Raw genomic sequence first — 23,491 nt, 5'->3', positions numbered from 1 at the left:
CCAGGGGTCTGGTTTCCACAGTAATGTAATGTTATGTCTGAGAGCAGGTGGGAGGTCCTTTGGTCAGGGATCCTGTGCATGCCACACCTCCTGCCCAGTCTTGGGAGGGGAAGAACTTCCCCTATATAAACCCGGGGCTGAAGCAGGGTTAGTCAGTCAAGGAGAGTAGAGACAGAGAAGCAGCATAGGAAGAAACAGCAGAAGCTCAGTGGGAGCAATATTACTACGAGTCAGGGGCTGGCAGCTGCAGAGCTCGCCCTGACTGAGAAGCTTTCTTACCGGACCCGGCGTCCGAGGCTGTGGGGACTAACTCTTACCCAGCAGCAGAAGCCGACCGGCAGGGGATTTCAGGTCCTCAGGCCCAGAAACCCGAAGGCACGGTCACACGCGTGGGACCAGCACCGCCATCGTGGAGCGGAAGCCATTAGAAGGCCCCGAGTCACCGGCCATACGGGTGAGCACCACACGGTACACTCAGGGACGTGGGCTACTTATATCCGCTTCTAGCAAGGTAGCCAGAAGAGTACAGTCAGTTTGGGAGGCCTACAACTCCGCCTGGCCAGGGGAGATCCCATCTGCTCAAGGACTGACCAGGCCCCGTTCACTAGCAAGTACTCCGGGAGGGTCTATCGTTGTTACCAGTAAAGACCCTGAATTACACCGCACCGTCTCTGAGTGGTTCCTGCTACCCCCATCATCCACATCTGCTGCCCTGAGGCCATACCCCTCCCGTTGGGGGTTATACCATCTACGCTGCACCATCCATCCACCGGCCTCAGCGGACTGTCCTGCAGCGGCAGCTCCATAGCTGCATTCAATGGGTGGCGTAGTCGTCCTGCATCTACCGCTGTTACATCGCCGCTCAGTTTGACTCCCTGGGCACGGACCGGGTCACCGCCACGAGACTACAACCCTCAAGAGATCCGGCTCCGGGTAAGCTCCCGCGTGCGCAACGCAGCGCGACACAGGCCCAGGGGCGCGTGAACTTTGGCGTAGTCGGCAGGATTTCGTGCCCGCAACCACCGGGTACTGCGTGCCTGAAAAAGAGAATTTTCAAACTTACCTGTGGTGAAGATTCCCGCCATCCGGCGCCATCTTCAGCCTTCTTCCCGCCATCGGTGAAGTTTCCCGCCATCCGGCGCCATCTTCTGCCTTCTTCCCGCCATCCGTGGAGTTTTCCCGCCATTGGACGCCATCTTGAGGACGCCGCGCGGGAAGAAGAGGGGCGTGGACTCCGAAAGCGCGCGAGAACTGAAGCCCCGCCTCACGTCCGGACGTTGCGTAAGGTCCTGGAAGGAGCCCAGCAGACGCCGACGTCACAGGAGCGCGACGGAAGGTCCTCAACCCTGACGATCCACTGCGGAGCCGCGGCCTACGGAACAGGATCATCGCAAGGTAGGCCACGGTCCACTAGGGGGGAGGAAGATGTCGGATACGGAGGAGAGCTTCACTGCCTCAACCCCCGCCAGCGCTACCGCTGCTGCAGTTATGCCCTTCACCATGCCCTATATCCCGGGAGCAGCTTGGCTACCCCAGTACTCAGGGGAGTCACATACCCTGCATGACTTTAGAGAAAAGCTGGATAGCCTCTTCCAGGTGTACCCCCTCACAGAAGAGCAAAAAGTGAGCATCCTAGTGGCCCAACTAACCGGGGCAGCCAAAAGGGAAGTAAAATCCTGGCCACCTGGGAGGAAGACTGTCGCAGGGATACTAACCCGGCTGAAGGACACCTTTGATACCCGCACCTCAGCCGAGATTAAGCTTAGATTCTACGGGTGCAAGCAGCGAGCGCATGAGAGTATAAGGGACTATGCACTAAACCTACAAGAGGCCCTGAGGGCCATTAAGCAGACCGACCCTGATGAAGTGGGAAACGAGGACAGGCTGTTGACCGAACAGTTTATAGAGGGACTGTATTGTAATACCCACCGAACCCAGTTGCGGGCAATGGCCTTACAGGATCCCCATCTGGGCTTTGCACAGTTCAAGGACAGAGCCATCCGGGTGCTCCGAGAACCGGCACCGGGTGGCGTTGTGACCCACAAGCGCCCTGCTATCACTTACCACCAGGAGGCGGCGCCCTTGTTGGCAGGGCCTGTGGGAGCTGATGCGCAGGCTTTGGACAATGACCCGGCTCCAGACCTACACCATCAGGTCCAAGAGCTAGCTAAGAGCGTTGCTGCGCTAACCCGAACTGTGCAGTCTTTACAGGCTTCCATCCCAGGGAAGATCCAGCTGGCATCCGGACCGGAGGACATCCCGTGGCGTCGACCAAGGAGGACCCCACCGGCCAGAGGAAGACCCAGTGACCGATACAGCGAGGACGGACGACCCATCTGCCGCCGCTGCAATCAACCTGGACATATGGCAAGGTACTGTTCTTTAAACGGGCACAACCTGGGGTAGAGGGCCAACCCCCAGGAAAAAGATCACCAGGCCCATCGAACTGGCGCGACAGATATGTGGGAGGACGTCCAGTCTTGCCTGTGGTACTGGATGGCATTCCCATGAGTGCCCTACTGGACACCGGGTCACAGGTCACCACCATCCCGTACGTGCTCTTTAAGCAGTACTGGAATGACTCGGATATTACCCGCTACCCTGACGACGACTTGAGTATCATCGCCAGCAATGGCCAGCCCGTGCCACAGATCGGATTTAAAGAGGTGACCATCAAAATCGGTAGAGTCGAACTGGCAGCACAGGGACTGATCATTGTAGATATTGACAAACATGAGAGTCACCCAAAAATAACTCTAGGAACTTATGTAATTGAAAATTGTCTTGCAGAGGTGATTTTCCTTTTACAGCAGGTTGCCAAGAACGCCAGCTCCGGCGAGCAGTGGGTGCTCCAGAAAGAGATCCGGGCACTGATGCGACGGCAACAGGTGGAACTCTCCGGCGGTGAGATTGGTAGCGTAAGAATGTGTGACCCTTTTCCTATTGCCATGCCCCCAAAAAGTGAAATGATGATTTGGTGCCGGGCAGCTATTGGTCTGAGAGGTAGAGATTACCAGGCAATGGTAGAACCAGTTTACTCGGACAGTAGGCCCACCATTTTGACAGCACGGGGGGTGGTTGATGTACGCCATGGGAGGGTGCCCGTTCGCATAATAAATATCGGGGAGAGGGAAGTGTACCTGCCCCGGTATGCCACGCTAGCCAAATTATATACCATTAACCAAAATTCTATACAATCTGTGGAACCCTTGCCTCCATCTCACCCGGAGGAAGGTAACGGCTCTAAGAAAAACATGGAGGACTGGTGTCAGCAACTACATCTGGGTACTGACTCCACTCCCGCACACCAGAAACAAGGAGTCTATCGGGTGGTTCAGGAGTACGAGAGAGTGTTCAGTAAACACCCGTTAGACTTCGGGCGAGTCAAGGGGGTAGAACACCACATCCCCACGGGAGACCATCCTCCTATAAAAGAGAGGTATCGACCCGTACCCCCTGCCCACTACCAACACGCCAAGGGGATGCTTAGAGACATGAAGGAGGCTGGGGTGATCAGGGATAGCTGTAGCCCCTGGGCAGCTCCACTAGTCTTAGTCCGAAAGAAAGACAACACCATGAGGATGTGTGTAGATTACCGGAAAATCAATCGTATCACACACAAGGATGCGTACCCCTTACCAAGGATAGAGGAGTCATTGGCTGCTTTAAGATCTGCTAACTTCTTCTCTACCTTGGATCTCACTAGCGGGTACTGGCAGGTTCCTGTAGCAGAGGCGGACCGGGAGAAGACCGCATTCACCACCCCGATGGGACTTAGCGAGTTCACCTGCATGCCGTTCGGACTCTGCAACGCACCGGGAACCTTCCAACGACTAATGGAGTGTTGTCTGGGCCACAGAAACTTCGAGACGGTCCTGTTGTACCTGGACGATGTCATCGTATATTCCAAGATGTATGAGGACCACCTGAAACACCTGGCGGAAGTGTTCGAAGCTCTGGCAAGTTACGGCCTAAAGGTGAAACCCTCCAAGTGTCACCTCCTGAAACCAAAGGTGCAGTACCTGGGACACGTGGTGAGCGCTGACGGAGTGGCTCCCGACCCTGATAAGATCACCGCAATTAAGGAATGGCCAAGCCCCTCCAGCGTAAAAGAAGTGCGGCAGTTCCTCGGGTTGGTAGGCTACTACCGAAGGTTTATTCCCGGTTTCACCAAAAAGGCAGCACCTATGCAGGACCTCCTGATAGGCCAGTCCCGGAAGGCCAAGAACCAGAAGCCGCCCTTCAAATGGGAGGAGCTGGAAGAAGAGTCCTTCCGCCAGCTGAAGATGGCCCTCACGGGGGACAAAATCCTGGCGTACCCGGATTATAGCCAGCCCTTTATCCTCTACACCGACGCCAGTAACATCGGGCTAGGAGCCGTACTGTCCCAGATCCAGCAGGGGAAGGAACGAGTAATCGCCTACGCCAGCCGAAAACTGCGACCCACCGAAAGGAACCCCGAGAATTACAGCTCATTTAAGTTAGAGTTCCTGGCCGTAGTATGGGCAGTCACCGAGCGCTTTAAGCATTACCTCGCTTCTTCCCGGTTCACCGTGTACACGGATAACAACCCGTTGACACACCTGGACACGGCAAGACTCGGTGCCCTGGAGCAGAGGTGGATGGCCCGTCTGTCCAACTACGAGTTCACAATCAAATACCGGGCAGGACGCTCCAATACCAACGCGGACGCCCTGTCCAGGATGCCCAACCTGCCGGACGGAGGAGAAGATCCGGAGGGACTGGAAGAAGTTGAACTCCCTGCGTTCCACCGTCATGGGACTATCCAGTATTCCCACCGGGTAAGGAGTAAGCAGGCTGCTACGTTGAACCCCTTACCCCACTACAACTGGGCGGAAACGCAAGACAGCGACCCTGCCGTCCGACTGGTGAAGGAGATGCTGACTCGGCCGGAGGCTCGCCTTGAACCAGACGCTCCGGAGGAAGCCAAACAACTATGGGCAGAGAAGAGTCGACTGTTCCTTTACAAAGGGAAGTTGTGCCGCAGAATGGTTAACTCCCGGACGCATGAATTACTCTGGCAAGTAGTGGTGCCACGAAGAGACGCAGCCATGGTGATGGAGGCATACCACGACGGAGCTGGACACTTCGGGTGGAAGAAGCTGGAGTTCCTGCTGCGCGAGCGGTTCCACTGGGTAGGCATGAGGGGAACCATCGAGAAGTGGTGCAGAGACTGTGGCCCGTGCAACCTGAGAAGGAAGGACCGTGCCAGCCAGAAGACTCCCCTGCAGTCCATCGTCACCCGGCAACCGTTGGAACTGGTAGCCTTGGATCATGTAAAACTGACCCCAAGCAGAAGTGGCTACGTCTACGCGTTAACCATCGTGGATCATTACTCCCGGTTTCTGGTTGTCGTCCCCGTCAAGGACTTAACGGCTCAAACAGCAGCTAGAGCCTTCCAGCAGCACTTTTGCCGTCCACACGGGTACCCGGACCAAGTGCTGACGGACCAGGGACCTGCCTTTGAAGCGGAATTCTGCAATCTGTATGGCTGCCGGAAGATAAGGACGACACCCTACCATCCGCAAACTAATGGACTTTGTGAGAAAATGAACCAGGTGGTAATGGATCTTCTAAAAACGTTGCCCCTGGAAGAACGCAGTCTGTGGCCTGAGAAGTTGCCCGATCTGGTGGTCCTATACAACCACATCCCGGTAGGTTCCACCAACTGTACCCCGGCTTACCTAATGAGGGCAAGACCTGGTAAGTTACCTGTTGACCTGGAAATGGGAGTCCTGACACCCGAGGACACTTCACCAGAAACAGACTGGGACACAGAGAGGCAGCAGCAGTACCGGAGAGTACAGGAGAGCGTGGAGCGAAGTCTCTGTCAGGCTAGGGAAAGACAAGAGAAAACTTACAACCAGTATGCTCCCGCTGTTCCCCTGGTACCCGGAGAGCAGGTCTTGAAGAGGAAGAGACGGCTCCACAAGTTGGATGACCAGTGGGAGAAGGACCCGTACACCGTACTGCCCTCAAGCCACGAGAACCCGAAGGTTTGTACCATCAGTAAAGACGGAGGGGAAACCACAGCCATTGTATCCCGGGACCACCTGAAGAAGTGTCCCGAACAACTGAGGAACCCTGAAGAGGAACAAGAAGATCATCGACCCGTAGAGGAAAGGGAAGATATGGTTAGTACTGTGCTCGGGGACTTCCCTCGGTCTTGGACTCAAGTCAATGGTGCAGTTGTGGTACCCGTACTCACCTTCCTCCAACCAGCATCCCAAGCACCTACGGAGCAACAGGTAGAGCTGGAAGAACAGCCGGTCCAGGAGGCAGAAGACTCCACACAAGCAGAGCAGGAGGATCAACCCTCTGCTTATAGTGAGCCTGCCGTACCCCTAGTGAGACAAAGAGCCGGTAGACAGCTGCCCAGTTTACCCTTGACAGCTCCTACACCCTGTAGTTCAGGGCCAGACAGTCAGCTCCGTAGGTCCACTAGGGCCACTAGAGGCCAGTTACCCGCACGCTGGAGGATTTGAAGTGTATAAATTGTTTTATTTATGTTTATCTGTGTATTGTTGCTTGTGTATAATTTTGTGTTTCCAGTTATTTTTAGGAATCCTTGGTGGATTTACCGGGAATCCTTGTACATAGTTGGAGCGTAACCCAGGATGGACTAGAGACTGTTAAGGACTCGGGGTAGGACAGACCCCTACCTGGTTACGTCTCCCTGTTTTGGTGAAATGGACACCTTGCTTCCCCTCAAAGACTGCACCCGGTTGCGGACACGCCGTGACCATTGTTATGTGTCTCTTTATTATAATGTTTGGTTGTACTCTGTTATGTTTATAAAAATGTGTTTAGTCCCGGAGTACTAAATTTTACTAGGGGGGAATGTGGCACACCAGGGGTCTGGTTTCCACAGTAATGTAATGTTATGTCTGAGAGCAGGTGGGAGGTCCTTTGGTCAGGGATCCTGTGCATGCCACACCTCCTGCCCAGTCTTGGGAGGGGAAGAACTTCCCCTATATAAACCCGGGGCTGAAGCAGGGTTAGTCAGTCAAGGAGAGTAGAGACAGAGAAGCAGCATAGGAAGAAACAGCAGAAGCTCAGTGGGAGCAATATTACTACGAGTCAGGGGCTGGCAGCTGCAGAGCTCGCCCTGACTGAGAAGCTTTCTTACCGGACCCGGCGTCCGAGGCTGTGGGGACTAACTCTTACCCAGCAGCAGAAGCCGACCGGCAGGGGATTTCAGGTCCTCAGGCCCAGAAACCCGAAGGCACGGTCACAAGCGTGGGACCAGCACCGCCATCATGGAGCGGAAGCCATTAGAAGGCCCCGAGTCACCGGCCATACGGGTGAGCACCACACGGTACACTCAGGGACGTGGGCTACTTATATCCGCTTCTAGCAAGGTAGCCAGAAGAGTACAGTCAGTTTGGGAGGCCTACAACTCCGCCTGGCCAGGGGAGATCCCATCTGCTCAAGGACTGACCAGGCCCCGTTCACTAGCAAGTACTCTGGGAGGGTCTATCGTTGTTACCAGTAAAGACCCTGAATTACACCGCACCGTCTCTGAGTGGTTCCTGCTACCCCCATCATCCACATCTGCTGCCCTGAGGCCATACCCCTCCCATTGGGGGTTATACCATCTACGCTGCACCATCCATCCACCGGCCTCAGCGGACTGTCCTGCAGCGGCAGCTCCATAGCTGCATTCAATGGGTGGCGTAGTCGTCCTGCATCTACCGCTGTTACATCGCCGCTCAGTTTGACTCCCTGGGCACGGACCGGTTCACCGCCACGAGACTACAACCCTCAAGAGATCCGGCTCCGGGTAAGCTCCCGCGTGCGCAACGCAGCGCGACACAGGCCCAGGGGCGCGTCAACAACTCAACATGGTTTTTGTAAAATGTTGATTTCATGAACCATAAATTACCGTATATGCACAAGGGAGCAATGCAGTAAAAACAAGATGAAAACCAATAAAAGGAGAATTGAAGATGAACAATAGGTGAAGGCTTCTTAATTGAAATGTAAGGTTTAAAGCATTTTTTTTCCCAAAAGTGCAATTTATCCCACATCTAAAGGAAAGGGATAACTTACTGTTTTCTGGTGGTCTGACTGCTGGGACCAACTGCAATCTCAAGAATGGGTGTTCAGAATCCAGAGAACGGAGCTCTGTTGCACCTCATCTTGAATGCATCATAGGTGCATACTCGACCTCTGATCCATGCATGGTCTATGAGACTCCTTAAGCAAGCAGAGCGCTGTACTAGGTCTTCTCAACCAGTCCTAAAAACAATAATTGGAGCAGAGGTCGAGCTTGCACTTCACTGCTCTATTTAATGGCCTCTGCAGACCCATATTTTCATGGTTCCGAACTTCAGTTATTGGGGGTTGCTCAGGCTCCTATTTAGACCCCTAGTGAACAGTAAGTTAACCCCCTATCATATGAACAGAAGATAACTTTCTATTTTGGAAATAACCCTAATGAAACACTTCCATCAACATTTTTATCCTATTAATATACTGAAATTATCATATTATATAGCACTGTGTACTTACAATTGCTCATTTTGCCTTTCTACCCAAATAATTCTTCTCTTTTCCATTAGGTCTATGACATCACGTGATTAAAAACTGACTAGTTGAATCCTTCCAAGCTGTATGTAGAAACAGGAGGTCAATTTTCCCTGTATGACTCATCAGTCACTGCAAAAGTCAATGGCAGGGGGGAGGAGGGAGCAGCTGGTCAGAAGTTGAAGAGAGGAATGATTTCTGCAGGGACAAGAAACTTCCTGTTTCAACATAGAGCAGAAAAAAGAGAATAATTAGCTTGGTAGAACGGCAAAATGAGCAATTATAAGTACACAGTTCTATATAATATTATTGCAACCTATTAAGAGGATAAAAACTTTGATGGGAGGAGGAGGAGTACTTTTTTAAAGTTGTCATCAAGGGATTCTGTATGAAGAACAGAAAAGACTCATCTCTTCAGACACCCACCAATCTAGTGATCATGCACCGATGCTCCCCCTTAGTGGCCCATATGTGACGGCTGCTGTCACTCAGTGAACTTAGCAAACACATGTAGCATTACTGGCAATATGGCACAGCGATAAGCAGTTAATAGAGATGTGCAGACCTTTAGAAATTCTGCTCTGCCGAATTTTCACATAAAAATTATTTTGCAGCAAATAAATCTGCGCCAATCTCAATAATGGAAAGCTTGTAATTTACTCAGAAAATACGTGTTGGTAAGAGGAGCCAGAGAGAGAGTATCTTGCTGATCATAACAGCTTACACTCTACAGGAAAGAGAGAGAGAAAGAAAGTGAGAAGGCCCTGCTGACCATAAGAGCTTACACATTATCAGAGAGAGGACCCTGCTGACCATAATAGCTAATACTCCATAGGAGAGAGAGAGAGGAGAAAGAGAGGGGAGAAAGAGAAGTGAGAGAGAGAGAGAGGAGAGAGAGAGAGGAGAGAGAGGGGAGAGAGAGAGTGGAGAGTGAGGAGAGAGGGGAGAGAGATGGGAGAGAAGAGAGAGAGTGGAGAGAGACAAGGGAGACAGGGAGAGAGGAGAGACGGGAGAGAGGAGAGAGGGGAGAGAGGGGGGAGAGAGAGGAGAGAGAGAAAGAGAGGGAGAGAGAGGGGGAGAGGAGAGAGGACCCCGCTTACACTCTACAGGAGAGAGAGAGAACCTCACTGACCATAAGAGCTTACACTCTACAGGAGAGAGAAAAAGAGAACCCCGCTGACCATAAGAGCTTATACTCTACGGAAGAGAGCACTCTACTAACCATAAGAGCTTACACTCTACAGGAGAGAGAGACTTACCCAATGACTCTGGAGATGGAAAACATCTCTGTCATACAAACTGTGCTCTGCTGGGAATCGCTGATCTGTGATGCCCCAGGTACTTACCACTGCTGTATGTACAGTGTCCATTTTAGGACATGATCAGATATCAAAATCAAACATCAGAATGATGTCAGTTTGAGGCTAAATACCCTGTCTGAGAACTGATTTTGATGAGTGATTCTGACGAGTGATTCTGACAAGTGACTTTTACAACTGTAATAAAAAAAAAAAGTAACTGTTTGCTGATGGGACTTGAACCCAAAATTCTACGTCCCAAAGCCAGTGCATTAACCACTAAGCTATAAACTCAATTGTAAAAACCTAGGAGTTCTATTTGGTTATATGATTTTCAGTGCAAACTTGTCTAAAACTCATTGGGACTTATGCACAGACTGCAAGCAAGCCAAATTCAAATGATGTTTGATTTTGATATGTGAGTCTGATGTGTGACTTTCTTCAAACATCAGAATCAGAATCACAATGACTTTTAGTCACCCTGAGTATTTTCATGGTTGATCTCATAAGACAAGAAAAGCTATAAGTTAGTATCACTTGACTGGGTAGCGCAATGGTAAGGTGTCAGTCTCTGAAACTACATTGTTAAGAGTTCAAATCCTGATAGGAATAAGATTTATTTATTTTTATTATGACTATTTAGCACACAAACTACAGGGGTGTTTTACTTTTAATATCTGACACTCTGATTGTCATCCTGATGTGTTAAGAGCTTCAGACACGCTGTCTATTTGCATGGTAAATTACATAGCCAAAGTAAATTGGGAGTTTGCTGCCAGTACTTTGGTGGATGGAAATAAAAATTTACAATAAAGACATTTTATCATTAGACCCCTTTAAGAAATTATGCAAATATAAAGTCACTTGGAAATAGATATGTAGTAAATTAGTGCCTCCCAATTTACTTTGGCTATGTAATTTACAATGCAAATAGACAGCGTGTCTGAAACTCTTAACACATCAGGATGACAATCAGAGTGTCAGTTATTAAAAGTAAAACACCCCTGTAGTTTGTGTGCTAAATAGTCATAATTAAAGAAATATATATCTTATTTCTATCAGGATTTGAACTCTTAAGCTATCCAGTCAAGTGATACTAACTTATAGCTTTTCTTGTCTTATGAGATCAACCATGAAAATACTCAGGGTGACTAAAAGTCATTGTGATTCTGATGTTTGAAGAAAGTCACACCTCAGACTCACACATCAAAATCAAACATCATTTGAATTTGGCTTGCTTGCAGTCTGTGCATAAGTCCCAATGAGTTTTAGACAAGTTTTCAATGAAAATCATATAATCAAATAGAACACCTAGGTTTTTACAATTGAGTTTATAGCTCAGTGGTCAGTGCACTTTTTTTGGGGACACAGAATTTTGGGTTCAAGTCCCATCAGTGAACATTTACTTTTTTTTTTTTTTTTTTTATTATTATTACAGTTGTCACTTGTCAAAGTCACTTGTCAGAATCGCTCGTCAGAATTGCTCGTCAGAATCGCTCGTCAAAATCATTTGTCAGAATCACTTATCAAAATCAAACATCAGAATGATGAGGCTAAATACCCTGTTTGAGAACTGATTTTGATATCTGATCATGTCCTAAAGTGGACACTGTATGTATGATAATCCACTAGATGTCAAAGCTGCAGGGAATTATGGGGAAGCCCATGTACGAATGAAAAATGATATTAGCCCGCTCTCTAATGCTTCAGCAGTGTGGCAGATGGTGTCAGGCAAGTTTTTTTTTTTTTCAAACTGTGAATCGAATCTCAAAATTTTTGAGTTTGCATGAAACCGTGAATTTCAGGAAATTTTACTCAAACTTGATCCTCTGTGGATCTGCACATCACTTTTGCAGTCAAAGACCGGAGTGAACAATTATAGAAGAGCAAAATCTACATAGGAGGATTATAAAAAAATAATTCCAATTGACAACTTCACCTGACCTCACAATGCACTATTCAATCACAGGATAGCCCCTTTAAAGTTTCTTTACCATTTAAATTGGAAAAGTTTATTTTATTCTTAGTTCTGATGGGCCTAGGATAATAAGCCAGATTCTGAGCATGCACACGTTTTGTTGGCAGGGATGGTGACTGTCAGTTTGTCCTCACACTTGTGCTTTCGCTTCCAAGAAAATATGTTCCATGAAATAGTAGAACAATAACTGTGCAAAGGTCCGTCCAAATGTATCCCCAGTGGACATGGCCGAGCTGACTGTCATGCACTTGAGTAACCGGATGTCAAATTTAGATACTCGGAATGGAAGACTGTGAAGCAAGAATGAATTATGTTCTGTGAAGTTCCCAAACTGAATTCATGCCAAGCACATGTCACATATACAGATCCCAGGAGAGGAGAAGCATTCGTAGATGTGCAGCCTCGTACTACACTGCATTTATTCATACAGACCACAGTGTGAAGTGTCATATTTGCACCACAGCAAGAAATCACCAGCAGTCATTCTGTACGTTGTTGCTCCAATCTAGGAACTATTCTCTGGTAAGACAAAAAGGATTCCTGTCCGGGCTGCAGCCCGCAATCCAGATAGAGTGCACTGTGCAATACGATTTCACAGCTATTTATTTTGATGGAAGGGGAAATGTAACACTCTCTTGTCATAAGCGACGAAAGCTAAATGGCCGAAAAATGCTTGCCAAGTTGTGTCTTGTCTTTTTCTATGGAAGGCAAAGCAAATATTCAACACCGCGTCATGTTACACAATGTGTGACTTAGCAGTACGGCATCAGAAGAAGAATGTGATCCTTAGTTCATCCGGTTTGGAGGTGCGAGATCTAATCAGTGCTACCATCCAACATAAGAACTTTCACCTTAATCATTTAAAGGCTGGGTATTCCATAGTATCCAGCACCCAAGGAGCACAGAAAACGTACTCCATCTCTTCTCAAGAATATATTTAGATTTTGTTGCTCCATTTTTAACCCCTTACTCAGGCGCACACTCCCTCCGTAAATGATGGATTCAAAACAACGAGTGGAAAACAGTTCAACACCTTCAATTTTTATTTTGGTGCCTTTCTATTTTTTTTCCATCAGCATAGGGCTTGAGGGCTTTTTATTTTGCAGGACGAGTTGTAGTTTTCAATAACACCATTCATTTGATGATACAATGTATTGGAAAATGCGTAAAAAATTATATTTTTGGCGAAAAAAAATATGCAATTTTGCAACTGATTTTTTCAGTTTTGCTTTTACAGCGTACACATGAACTGGCAACATGGTTCTCCACATCCATCCAATTACGTTGTTATTAAACTCGCATGATTTTTTTTTTGTTAATTTAAGTGGTGAAAAAAAGACTAAGAAGTGTTGTTCTTGGTACCATCTTGATGTACGAACAGGGCTTTCATCACTTTTTACTACATGTTACGGGGAAAGAGTGGCGACCGAGAAAATGACAATTCTACTGTTTCAATGTAATATTTTCTTTTTGTGACAGATGGCTTCAATCTATGCATTATGGCCAATATCAAACTCACTTGCATTGTGGGAAACTGTCTGGATTGGAAAGTGACCAAGACATGTATCATAAGGGGTTACAACAATCTGTCAACAGATTTCACAATGCAAACTGCAGACATAGTTAAAATGATACCTTAGACCTGATGTGGCTAGTCAACTTACTTTGAAAACCCATGCTAGAATGTCGATATAACCTTCTTATTAAAATGAACATTTTATGAATCAAGCTACAACTGAGTTTATAAATGGCTCATTTTCATAAAGAGAATTTATTTCTTTCTTTTTTTATAAAGGATTATTATTATAGCACCATTTATTCCATGGCGCTTTACATGTGAAAAGGGGTCACCGACTGGTGCAGGAGGAGAGAAGATCCTGCCTGCGAGGGCTCACAATCTACAAGGGATGGGTGAGGATACAGTAGGTGAGGACAGAGCTGGTTGTGCAGTGGTATGGTGGAGCGGTGGTTACTGCAGGTTGTAGGCTTGTCAGAAGAGGTGGGTCTTCAGGTTCCTTTTGAAGGTTTCCACGGTAGGCGACAGTCTGATATGTTGGGTAGAGAGTTCCAGAGTAGGGGGGAAGCACGGGAGAAATCTTGTATGTGGTTGTGGGAAGAGGAGATAAGAGGGGAGTAGAGCAGGAGATTTTGTGAGGATCGGAGGTTGGATTATAACAGCATGGATTTTCACTGTAAACACACCAGCCTCTTCAGAGCTACAAAGATCAATTAATTAATGTATGCAGTTTCTACTGTAAAATCTGGTGACAAATCTACTTTTCCCCTTAGTATCACTAAACAATCCCCATATCGTGATTCTTTAATCCACCTGAATCAGAAGTCAGGTAACTTGAAGTAAGGGACATCATAGCTTCTGGTCCCAGTGGAGACCACCAAAGTGATTTTGGCCATTTTTTTTTAAATGAGAGAACCCCTTAAGTCTCTCTTCTAATGTGAATTAATCTCATGAGGACCAATCTTTATATATATGTAACATAGGAACCTTTCTAAGTACCATTGGCAGAACCACTAATAGCTTAGTACTACAAGCAGTCAATTAGTTAGTTATTAGTCCTAAGAGCAAATCATACACCGTCTAGAAGCTTCTCTCCACTGTGTACTATATGAAAGTAATATATTTACTTAAGTGCATTACATGCCAGAGGAACACAATCAGGGATAGTGATGAAAGAGCCATATTACTCCCACATATATACATTCATTTCACTATATATATATATATATATATATATATATATATATATATATATATATATATATATACAGTCATATGAAAAAGTTTGGGCACCCCTATTAATCTTAAGCTTAATGTTTTATAAAAATTGGTGTTTTTGCAACAGCTATTTCAGTTTGATATATGTAATAACTGTTGGACACAGTAATGTTTATGCCTTGAAATGAGGTTTATTGTACTAACAGAAAATGTGCAATCTGCATTTAAACAAAATTTGACAGGTGCATAAGTATGGGCACCCTTATCATTTTCTTGTTTTAAATACTCCTTCCTACTTTTTACTGACTTACTAAAGCACTTTTTTTGGTTTTGTAACCTCATTGAGCTTTGAACTTCATAGCCAGGTGTATGCAATCATGAGAAAAGCTACTTAAAGTGGCCACTTGCAAGTTGTTCTCCTGTTTGAATCTCCTCTGAAGAGTGGCATCATGGGCTCCTCAAAACAACTGTCAAATGATCTGAAAACAAATATTATTCAACATAGTTGTTCAGGGGAAGGATACAAAAAGCTGTCTCAGAGATTTAACCTGTCAGTTTCCACTGTGAGGAACATAGTAAGGAAATGGAAGAACACAGGGACAGTTCTTGTTAAGGCCAGAAGTGGCAGGCCAAGAAAAACATCAGAAAGGCAGAGAAGAAAAATGGTGAGATCAGTCAAGGACAATCCTCAGACCACCTCCAGAGAGCTGTAGCATCAACTTGCTGCAGATGGTGTCACTGTGCATCGGTCAACTATACAATGCACTTTGCACAAGGAGAAGCTGTATGGGAGAGTGATGCGAAAGAAGCCGTTTCTGCAAGCACGCCACAAACAGAGTCGGCTGAGGTATGCAAAAGCACATTTGGAGAAGCCAATTTCTTTTTGGAAGAAGGTCCTGTGGACTGATGAAACCAAGATTGAGTTATTTGGTCATACAAAAAGGCGTTATGCATGGTGGCAAAAAAACACAGCATTCCAAGAAAAACACTTGCTACCCACAGTAAAATTTGGTGGAGGTTCCATCATGCTTTGGGGCTGTGTGGTCAATGCCGGCACCGGGAATCTTGTTAAAGTTGAGGGACGCATGGATTCCACTCAGTATCAGCAGATTCTTGACAATAGTGTGAAAGAATCAGTGACAAAGTTGAAGTTACGCAGGGGATGGATCTTTCAGCAAGACAATGATCCAAAACACCGCTCCAAATGTACTCAGGCATTCATGCAGAGGAACAATTACAATGTTATGGAATGGCCATCCCAGTCCCCAGACCTGAATATCATTGAACATCTGTGGGATCATTTGAAGAGGGCTGTCCATGCTCGGCGACCATCAAACTTAACTGAACTGGAACTGTTTTGTAAAGAGGAATGGTCAAAAATACCTTCATCCAGGATCCAGGAACTCATTAAAAGCTACAGGAAGCGACTAGAGGCTGTTATTTTTGCAAAAGGAGGATCTACTAAATATTAATGTCACTTTTCTGGTGAGGTGCCCATACTTATGCACCTGTCAAATTTTGTTTGAATGCAGATTGCACATTTTCTGTTAGTACAATAAACCTCATTTCAAGGCAGAAACATTACTGTGTCCAACAGTTATTACATAGATCAAACTGAAATAGCTGTTGCAAAAACACCAATTTTTATAAAACATTAAGCTTAAGATTAATAGGGGTGCCCAAACTTTTTCATATGACTGTATATATATATATATACACACATATACATACACACATATACATACAAACACATGCTGTACTTTTCTCATAAAACATTGAACAGAACAATTTCCTTTTCCAAGAATGCAAACATGATTCCGATAAAGACAAAAACTTTGGTTAGAAGTATGGGGACACATTTATTATTATATTTGTGCCTATTTTTGGTCCAATCTATTACTATTTTTAAGTGTTCTATATTTATTACTGTCTGCTCTGGGTTTTCTTTTTTTTTTTTTACACTTGTTCATACACTTTAGGTTTTGTCTTCTTCGAATAGTTGTGGCTTAGGTGGGTCCATGTTTTTAGGAATTGGGACATTTTAAAAAGTTCAATATTTTTGCATAAAATTGGGGCATTTGAGTGGTCGAGAACAAATAATATCTTTCTCTTCAATTTCTGCCAATTGTAAAATTGCACAAAATATTGATAAATTTACTGGGAAAATCAGAGCAAAAATACTTCATTATTAATAAATGTGGGTCTAGGTTTTTATTTAAAAAAAGATCTGCCATGAGGTTAAAATTGTCCAGTTCTTTCCCTTATTTTATTCCTGCTGCTCCCCTGAGTACGCCATTTTTTGTTTTATGTAATACAATGATTATGTAATTTTTGTCCTGATGAAGGGGTTTGTAAACCTAGAAATGCATTGACGCATTATACCACAATGATACCACATCTCTGTCTATGATCGTACTTTGGATACTTGGCAGTGCGGATTTTGAATCACCAGATTCCTCATTCTATTGGTGGTCCTGCAACGGCCATCACATGCTTTATATAGGAGTTGTGACTGTTAGGCTATGTGCACACGATGCGGAAATTCCCGCCAAAATCCGCATGCATTTTTTCCTCTCCCTGGCAGAAAAAATGCATGCGGAATTGACATGCGTTTCTTCTGCCAGGGAGAAGTGTTTTAGCTTTTTTACATGCGTTTTAAGCATACGTATTTTCAAGCACTTTTCCAAGTGATTTTGAGCATCACTTGGAAAAGGGCTTGACAAGTTGGTCACACAACATAAATCCGTGCACCTGGCATGGATTTATATTGTGTGACCATAAAATAGTTTTAAAAAAAAGGAATTACAAAGTAAAAAATATTCATACTCACCTTCCGCCGGCCCCCGGTGTCCTCCCGGTGACTATGCGCTCTCTTTGGCTCCCAGCGGTGATCTGCAAGGACCTTCGGTGACGTCATTTAGGTCAGCTGATGGTCACGCTACCATCACCTGACTGCTGACGTCAGCGGTCGCGTGACCATCAGCTGACCTAAATGATGTCATCGAAGGTCCTTGCAGATCACTGCTGGGAGCTGAGGAGAGCGCATCGTCGCCGGGAGGACACCGGGAGGAAACCGGGTGCGCCAGAGAGGTGAGTATGACTATTTTTAACTTTATAATTCTTTTTTAACTTGTAGGTACAATGGTACCTGGGTCGGATGAGAATCTCCTCTTCTCCAGACCCGAGTACCATCCGGGCATTAAAGCACATAAGATCCGCATGACTATATGTAGTCATGTGGATCTTATGAGGTCCAATGCAAGTCAATGGCAGCGATTTTGCCGCGAAATCGCACTAGAATTGGTCTTGCTGCGGGTTTTACCGCAATGCAAATTCGCAGCGGAAATTTCCGCATGATGTGCACAGCACATGCGGATTTGCATTGCAGTACATGGCAGACCTATTACAAGCGATTTTAACACGTTTTCGCGGCGAAAATCCGCCGCAAAAACGCATTAATTCCGCATCTTGTGCACATAGCCTTGCAATCCTATCAGGTGAGCGGATTTCTTGACCTCTTATACCCTTTTGCCACCAGATAAGACCCTATTTTGCGCTTCTTGTCTGTCCAGTTTTTCCATTTTTATATATTTTTTGTTTTATTGAAATCTGCCATACGGATCTAGAAATATAGACTTTTTTTATTTAGTACTAATTTTTATGGGGCTTTTTTTGGCCAAGGGGGCATTGCTCACAGGGATAATAATACAGATCAGCCGAAAGTCCTGCCCCCAAAGAATCTTGTGAGCCCAACCCCCTTAGTAAATACAACATTACATAATAAGGCCCATATATCTGGAACTGTATTGCAGATTTTAATAAAACAAAAAATGGCACACTCAGGGGAACAGAGGGAATACAATAAGAAAAAACGGGTCAATTTTGACAAAGTAGATTTTTTTTCATCTGCTTTGCATTTCATTTACAGTCCCTAGAACTCTTGATATGGCGACTTTCCAGTTTGTTGCACCAATGGCAATTTTAATGAGTGAGAGACATAACCTATAACTCTGACAAGGCTCAGGACCAAGGCACACGGAGGAAACATGGCACGTGGCATGACTGTCACATGCAGCTATTCTACCCGCTTATCACTTGGCTAGTGTCGCCCTTGCCATATAATTGGGATAACTGACGGCCCAGTTCTGTCTCCTATACAAAGCATAGTACAAACAAGTTATACAGCCGTGTAGCTTTGTTTGCCAACCAGGAAGTACAGATAACGTCAGGACAAAGTCCTCAGCCGTGTACTGACCATGCTTAACTGCACAAGGTACATTAATGAATGCAAGTTTAATGAATCAATGAATTCAGCCGTCCATATTTCATGGTCCGAGTACAGACCATGATTTCCTGGGTCAACCGTGGGTCTCCCGACGAAAACTCAAAAGCCTTGGCCCATGGCCAGTCTGGGAAATCACTGGCATACTGTGCTATTTGGATGTCTGAATTCAGACCAGTACAGGCTGAACATGTAACATTCTATTCCGTGGCAATATCCAGAGTGATGCTCCATATACTGAGTATCAGAATTTTAATATTTCAGCATAAAAAAATACAAAAATCATATGTACGGAAAAAAAAACAAGGTGAGATCATACTGATCCTGCTCAAGGAAAAGTAAAGGTGGTATACAGTTTCAGTTGCTGTCAGCTATTCTTTGTGATCGCCCCATACACACACATGCTTGATTTGGCCAAACTTGCATCTGTTCTCAATGATGGGGAGATGGGAGTAATGGTTCATTCAGAGAATAATCAGGAACGATTTTTCATAGGGAACATTAGTTCCCGACTCTTGGCCGTCTAAACAGTCCAGCAAATGAATGAGTAGAATGCTAGTTCATCAAGCGCATCGATTTCTAAGCAGGATAAAAAAATCATCGTTCTCGACAGCACATCAGCCAGTGTTAACAGGTGATGTGCTGCCGATAATATGATATCACATTAACGATCATTCAATGAACATAGAATGTTTGTAGGACAGTCTAAAAACGTTATTAAACAGCCACCAATTGGCTTGCATGTAGTCAGTTAGTGGTCATTTTAATGGCCTGGATCAACCTGTGTAAATCCGCCTCAAGTTATTGAAAAACACGTTAAGTGGCGTCTTGTCTCCTCAGAGATCATAAAAATTGGGTGTTGAAATTCAACATGCCAGTTTTTTTTCTTCCTGACATCTGGCAAATGTTGGCAGAGAACCTGACACGTTAGCAGGACAGCTGGTCCGGCCAAAACATCCACTCTTCAGGAGAGTCAAGAAATGTTTCCAGTTCCTTGATGTTGTATCCTGATCCCATCTCAGAGCTTCCTCCCCATTTCACAGATAGATTTAAAATATTGGTAGAAGCTAATAAGCGCAGTCATATTAATCCGATGGTTTGTATGTCACTCATACCCTGCTATGGACCCATACTATAGCTTTGATTGTTTTAATTGAGGGACACAAAGGTTTTTGCGTAAATATTCCATGATACCTCACAAGAAGAAAATATGCATTTTCCATTACATAGAGAGAACATCGAGCTTCATTGTTTTCCTTTCAGATCGGCACTCTGCTGCTGGAGTAGAAGAATAACTGGATGGTGGGAATGAGCTACTGGGCATGTGCGACCACCAACATAGAACAACTCAGGTGGACATTCTTAGAGGATTTTATAGGAGTCCAAAGTGCAGTCCTATTTAGTAACGGATATCGGTGTATGCAAAGTTATAGAGGGAAGGCTCATCACAGTCAGGATGACAATGACAATAACCACTTCTATACACAACACAGGATCCACCATTCACAGTAAGTGATGTCACATCTGACCCTGCTTCCCCTCCCTTCACAATGACTTTTGCACATGCTCATTAGATGCTTCAATACAAAAGATAGGGTGAAAGTTCATTGCTGATAATGTACACATGTACAATATACATTTTCTCAGTTAATTTTTTAATAGAGATCATAATATGAAAAATAAAAAGTAAACCTTAAATAAATATATATATATATATATATATATATATATATATATATATATACACATACGCACACACACACACACACACACACACACACACATAAATATATATATATATATATATATATATATATATATACAAACACACACACACAGTACAGACCAAAAGTTTGGACACACCTTCTCATTTAAAGATTTTTCTGTATTTTCATGACCATGAAAATTGTACATTCACACTGAAGGCATCAAAACTATGAATTAACACATGTGGAATTATATACTTAACAAAAAAGTGTGAAACAACTGAAAATATGTCTTATATTCTAGGTTCTTCAAAGTAACCATCTTTTGCTTTGATGACTGCTTTGCACGCTCTTGGCATTCTCTTGATGAGCTTCAAGAGGTAGTCACCGGAAATGGTCTTCCAATAATCTTGAAGGAGTTCCCAGAGATGCTTAGCACTTGTCGTCCCTTTTGCCTTCACTCGGCAGTCCAGCTCACTCCAAACCATCTAGAGTGGGTTCAGGTTTGGTGACTGTGGAGGCCAGGTCATCTTGCGTAGCACCCCATCACTCTCCTTCTTGGTCAAATAGCCCTAACACAGCCTGGAGGTGTGTTTGGCGTCATTGTCCTGTTGAAAATTAAATGATGGTCCAACTAAATGCAAACCGGATTGAATAGCTTGCCGCTGCAAGATGCTGTGGTAGCCATGCTGGTTCAGTATGCCTTCAATTTTGAATAAATCCTCAACAGTGTCACCAGCAAAGCACCCCCACACCATCACACCTCCTCCTCCATGCTTCACGGTGGGAACCAGGCATGTAGAGTCCATCCGTTCACCTTTTCTGCGTCGCACAAAGACACGGTGGTTAGAACCAAAGAACTCAAATTTGGACTCATCAGACCAAAGCACAGATTTCCACTGGTCTAATGTCCATTCATTGTGTTCTTTAGCCCAAACAAGTCTCTTCTGCTTGTTGCCTGTCCTTAGCAGTGGTTTCCTAGCAGCTATTTTACCATGAAGGCCTGCTGCACAAAGTCTCCTCTTAACAGTTGCTGAAGAGATATGTCTGCTGCTAGAACTCTGTGTGGCATTGACCTGGTCTCTAATCTGAGCTGCTGTTAACCTGCGATTTCTGAGGCTGGTGACTCGGATAAACTTATCCTCAGAAGCAGAGGTGACTCTTGGTCTTCCTTACCTGGCACGGTCCTCATGTGAGCCAGTTTCTTTGTAGCACTTGATGGTTTTTGCAACTGCACTTGGGGACACTTTCAAAGTTTTCCCAATTTTTCGGACGGACTGACCTTCATTTCTTAAATTAATGATGGCCACTCGTTTTTCTTTACTTAGAATTTGTATTATAGCAAGAAAAAAGCAGCTAACAGTCTATCCAGTAGGACTATCAGCTGTGTATCCATCAGACTTCTTTACAACACAACTGATGGTCTCAACCCCATTTATAAGGCAAGAAATCCCACTTATTAAACCTGACAGGGCACACCTGTGAAGTGAAAACCATTTCCGGTGACTACCTCTTGAAGCTCATCAAGAGAATGCCAAGAGTGTGCAAAGCAGTCATCAAAGCAAAAGGTGGCTACTTGGAAGAACCTAGAATATAAGACATATTTTCAGTTGTTTCACACTTTTTTGTTAAGTATATAATTCCACATGTACAGTACAGTACAGACCAAAAGTTCGGACACACCTTCTCATTTAAAGATTTTTCTGTATTTTCATGACTTTGAAAATTGTACATTCACACTGAAGGCATCAAAACTATGAATTAACACATGTGGAATTATATACTTAACAAAAAAGTGTGAAACAACTGAAAATGTGTCTTATATTCTAGGTTCTTCAAAGTAGCCACCTTTTGCTTTGATGACTGCTTTGCACATTCTTGGCTTTCTCTTCATGAGCTTCAAGAGGTAGTCACCGGAAATGGTTTTCAGTTCACAGGTGTGCCCTGTCAGGTTTAATAAGTGGGATTTCTTGCCTTATAAATGGGGTTGGGACCATCAGTTGTGTTATGCTGAAGTCTGGTGGATACACAGCTGATAGTCCTACTGAATAGACTATTAGAATTTGTATTATGGCAAGAAAAAAGCAGCTAAGTAAAGAAAAACGAGTGGCCATCATTACTTTGAGAAATGAAGATCAGTCAGTCTGAAAAATTGGGAAAACTTTGCAAGTGTCCCCAAGTGCAGTTTCAAAATCCATCAAGCGCTACAAAGAAACTGGCTCACATGAGGGCCGCCCCAGAAAAGGAAGACCAAGAGTCACCTCTGCTTCTGAGGATAAGTTTATCCGAATCACCAGCCTCAGAAATTGCAGGTTAACAGCAGCTCAGATTAGAGACCAGGTCAATGCCACACAGAGTTCTAGCAGCAGACATCTCTTCAGCAACTGTTAAGAGGAGACTTTGTGCAGCAGGCCTTCATGGTAAAATAGCTGCTAGGAAACCACTGCTAAGGACAGGCAACAAGCAGAAGAGCCTTGTTTGGGCTAAAGAACACAAGGAATGGACATTAGACCAGTGGAAATCTGTAATTTGGTCTGATGAGTCCAAATTTTAGATCTTTGGTTCCAACCACCATGTCTTTGTGCGACGCAGAAAAGGTGAACGGATGGACTCTAGATTAGTGTTGAGCGAGTATGTTCTTTTCCGAGTATGCTCGGGTGAGCTCCAAGTATTTTACAGCTTCTCGGTGATATGTTTGAATCGCTACCGTGTGTATGATTTGCAACTGTTTGACAGCTTTATTATATGTGAGGAATGTGTAAGAAATAGACATTCCTCACATGTAATAAACCTGTCAAACAGTCGCAAATCATGCACACAGGAGCGATTCAAACATATCACCGAGAAGCTGTAAATACTCGGAGATCGGCCTGAGCATACTCGCCGAAAGGGTTAACAGAACATACTCGCTCAACACTACTCTACATGCCTGGTTCCCACCGT

At 45.0% G+C, this 23,491-nt stretch overlaps 1 protein-coding gene across 5 annotated transcripts in view; it reads right to left on the bottom strand.

The window, feature by feature from the left end:
• Positions 1-23,491, bottom strand: part of GHR (growth hormone receptor) — a 421,312-nt gene that overhangs the window by 333,948 nt on the left and 63,873 nt on the right. For 2 of the 5 annotated variants that reach the window (XM_073680288.1, XM_073680287.1), the window contains one exon: positions 8,536-8,768. The exons of the other annotated variants lie outside the window; for them this stretch is intronic. The gene's annotated coding sequence lies outside the window, so the exon portion shown is untranslated. The remainder of the gene's footprint in view (positions 1-8,535; positions 8,769-23,491) is intronic. 5 annotated transcript variants of the gene reach the window in all.

The sequence above is a fragment of the Phyllobates terribilis genome, unplaced genomic scaffold (assembly GCF_046119375.1).
Source record: "Phyllobates terribilis strain yellow unplaced genomic scaffold, ASM4611937v1 Scaffold_1__5_contigs__length_1240528914, whole genome shotgun sequence".
Classification (NCBI taxonomy): Eukaryota; Metazoa; Chordata; class Amphibia; order Anura; family Dendrobatidae; genus Phyllobates; species Phyllobates terribilis.
This window is presented reverse-complemented; position numbering and strand designations above follow the sequence as displayed.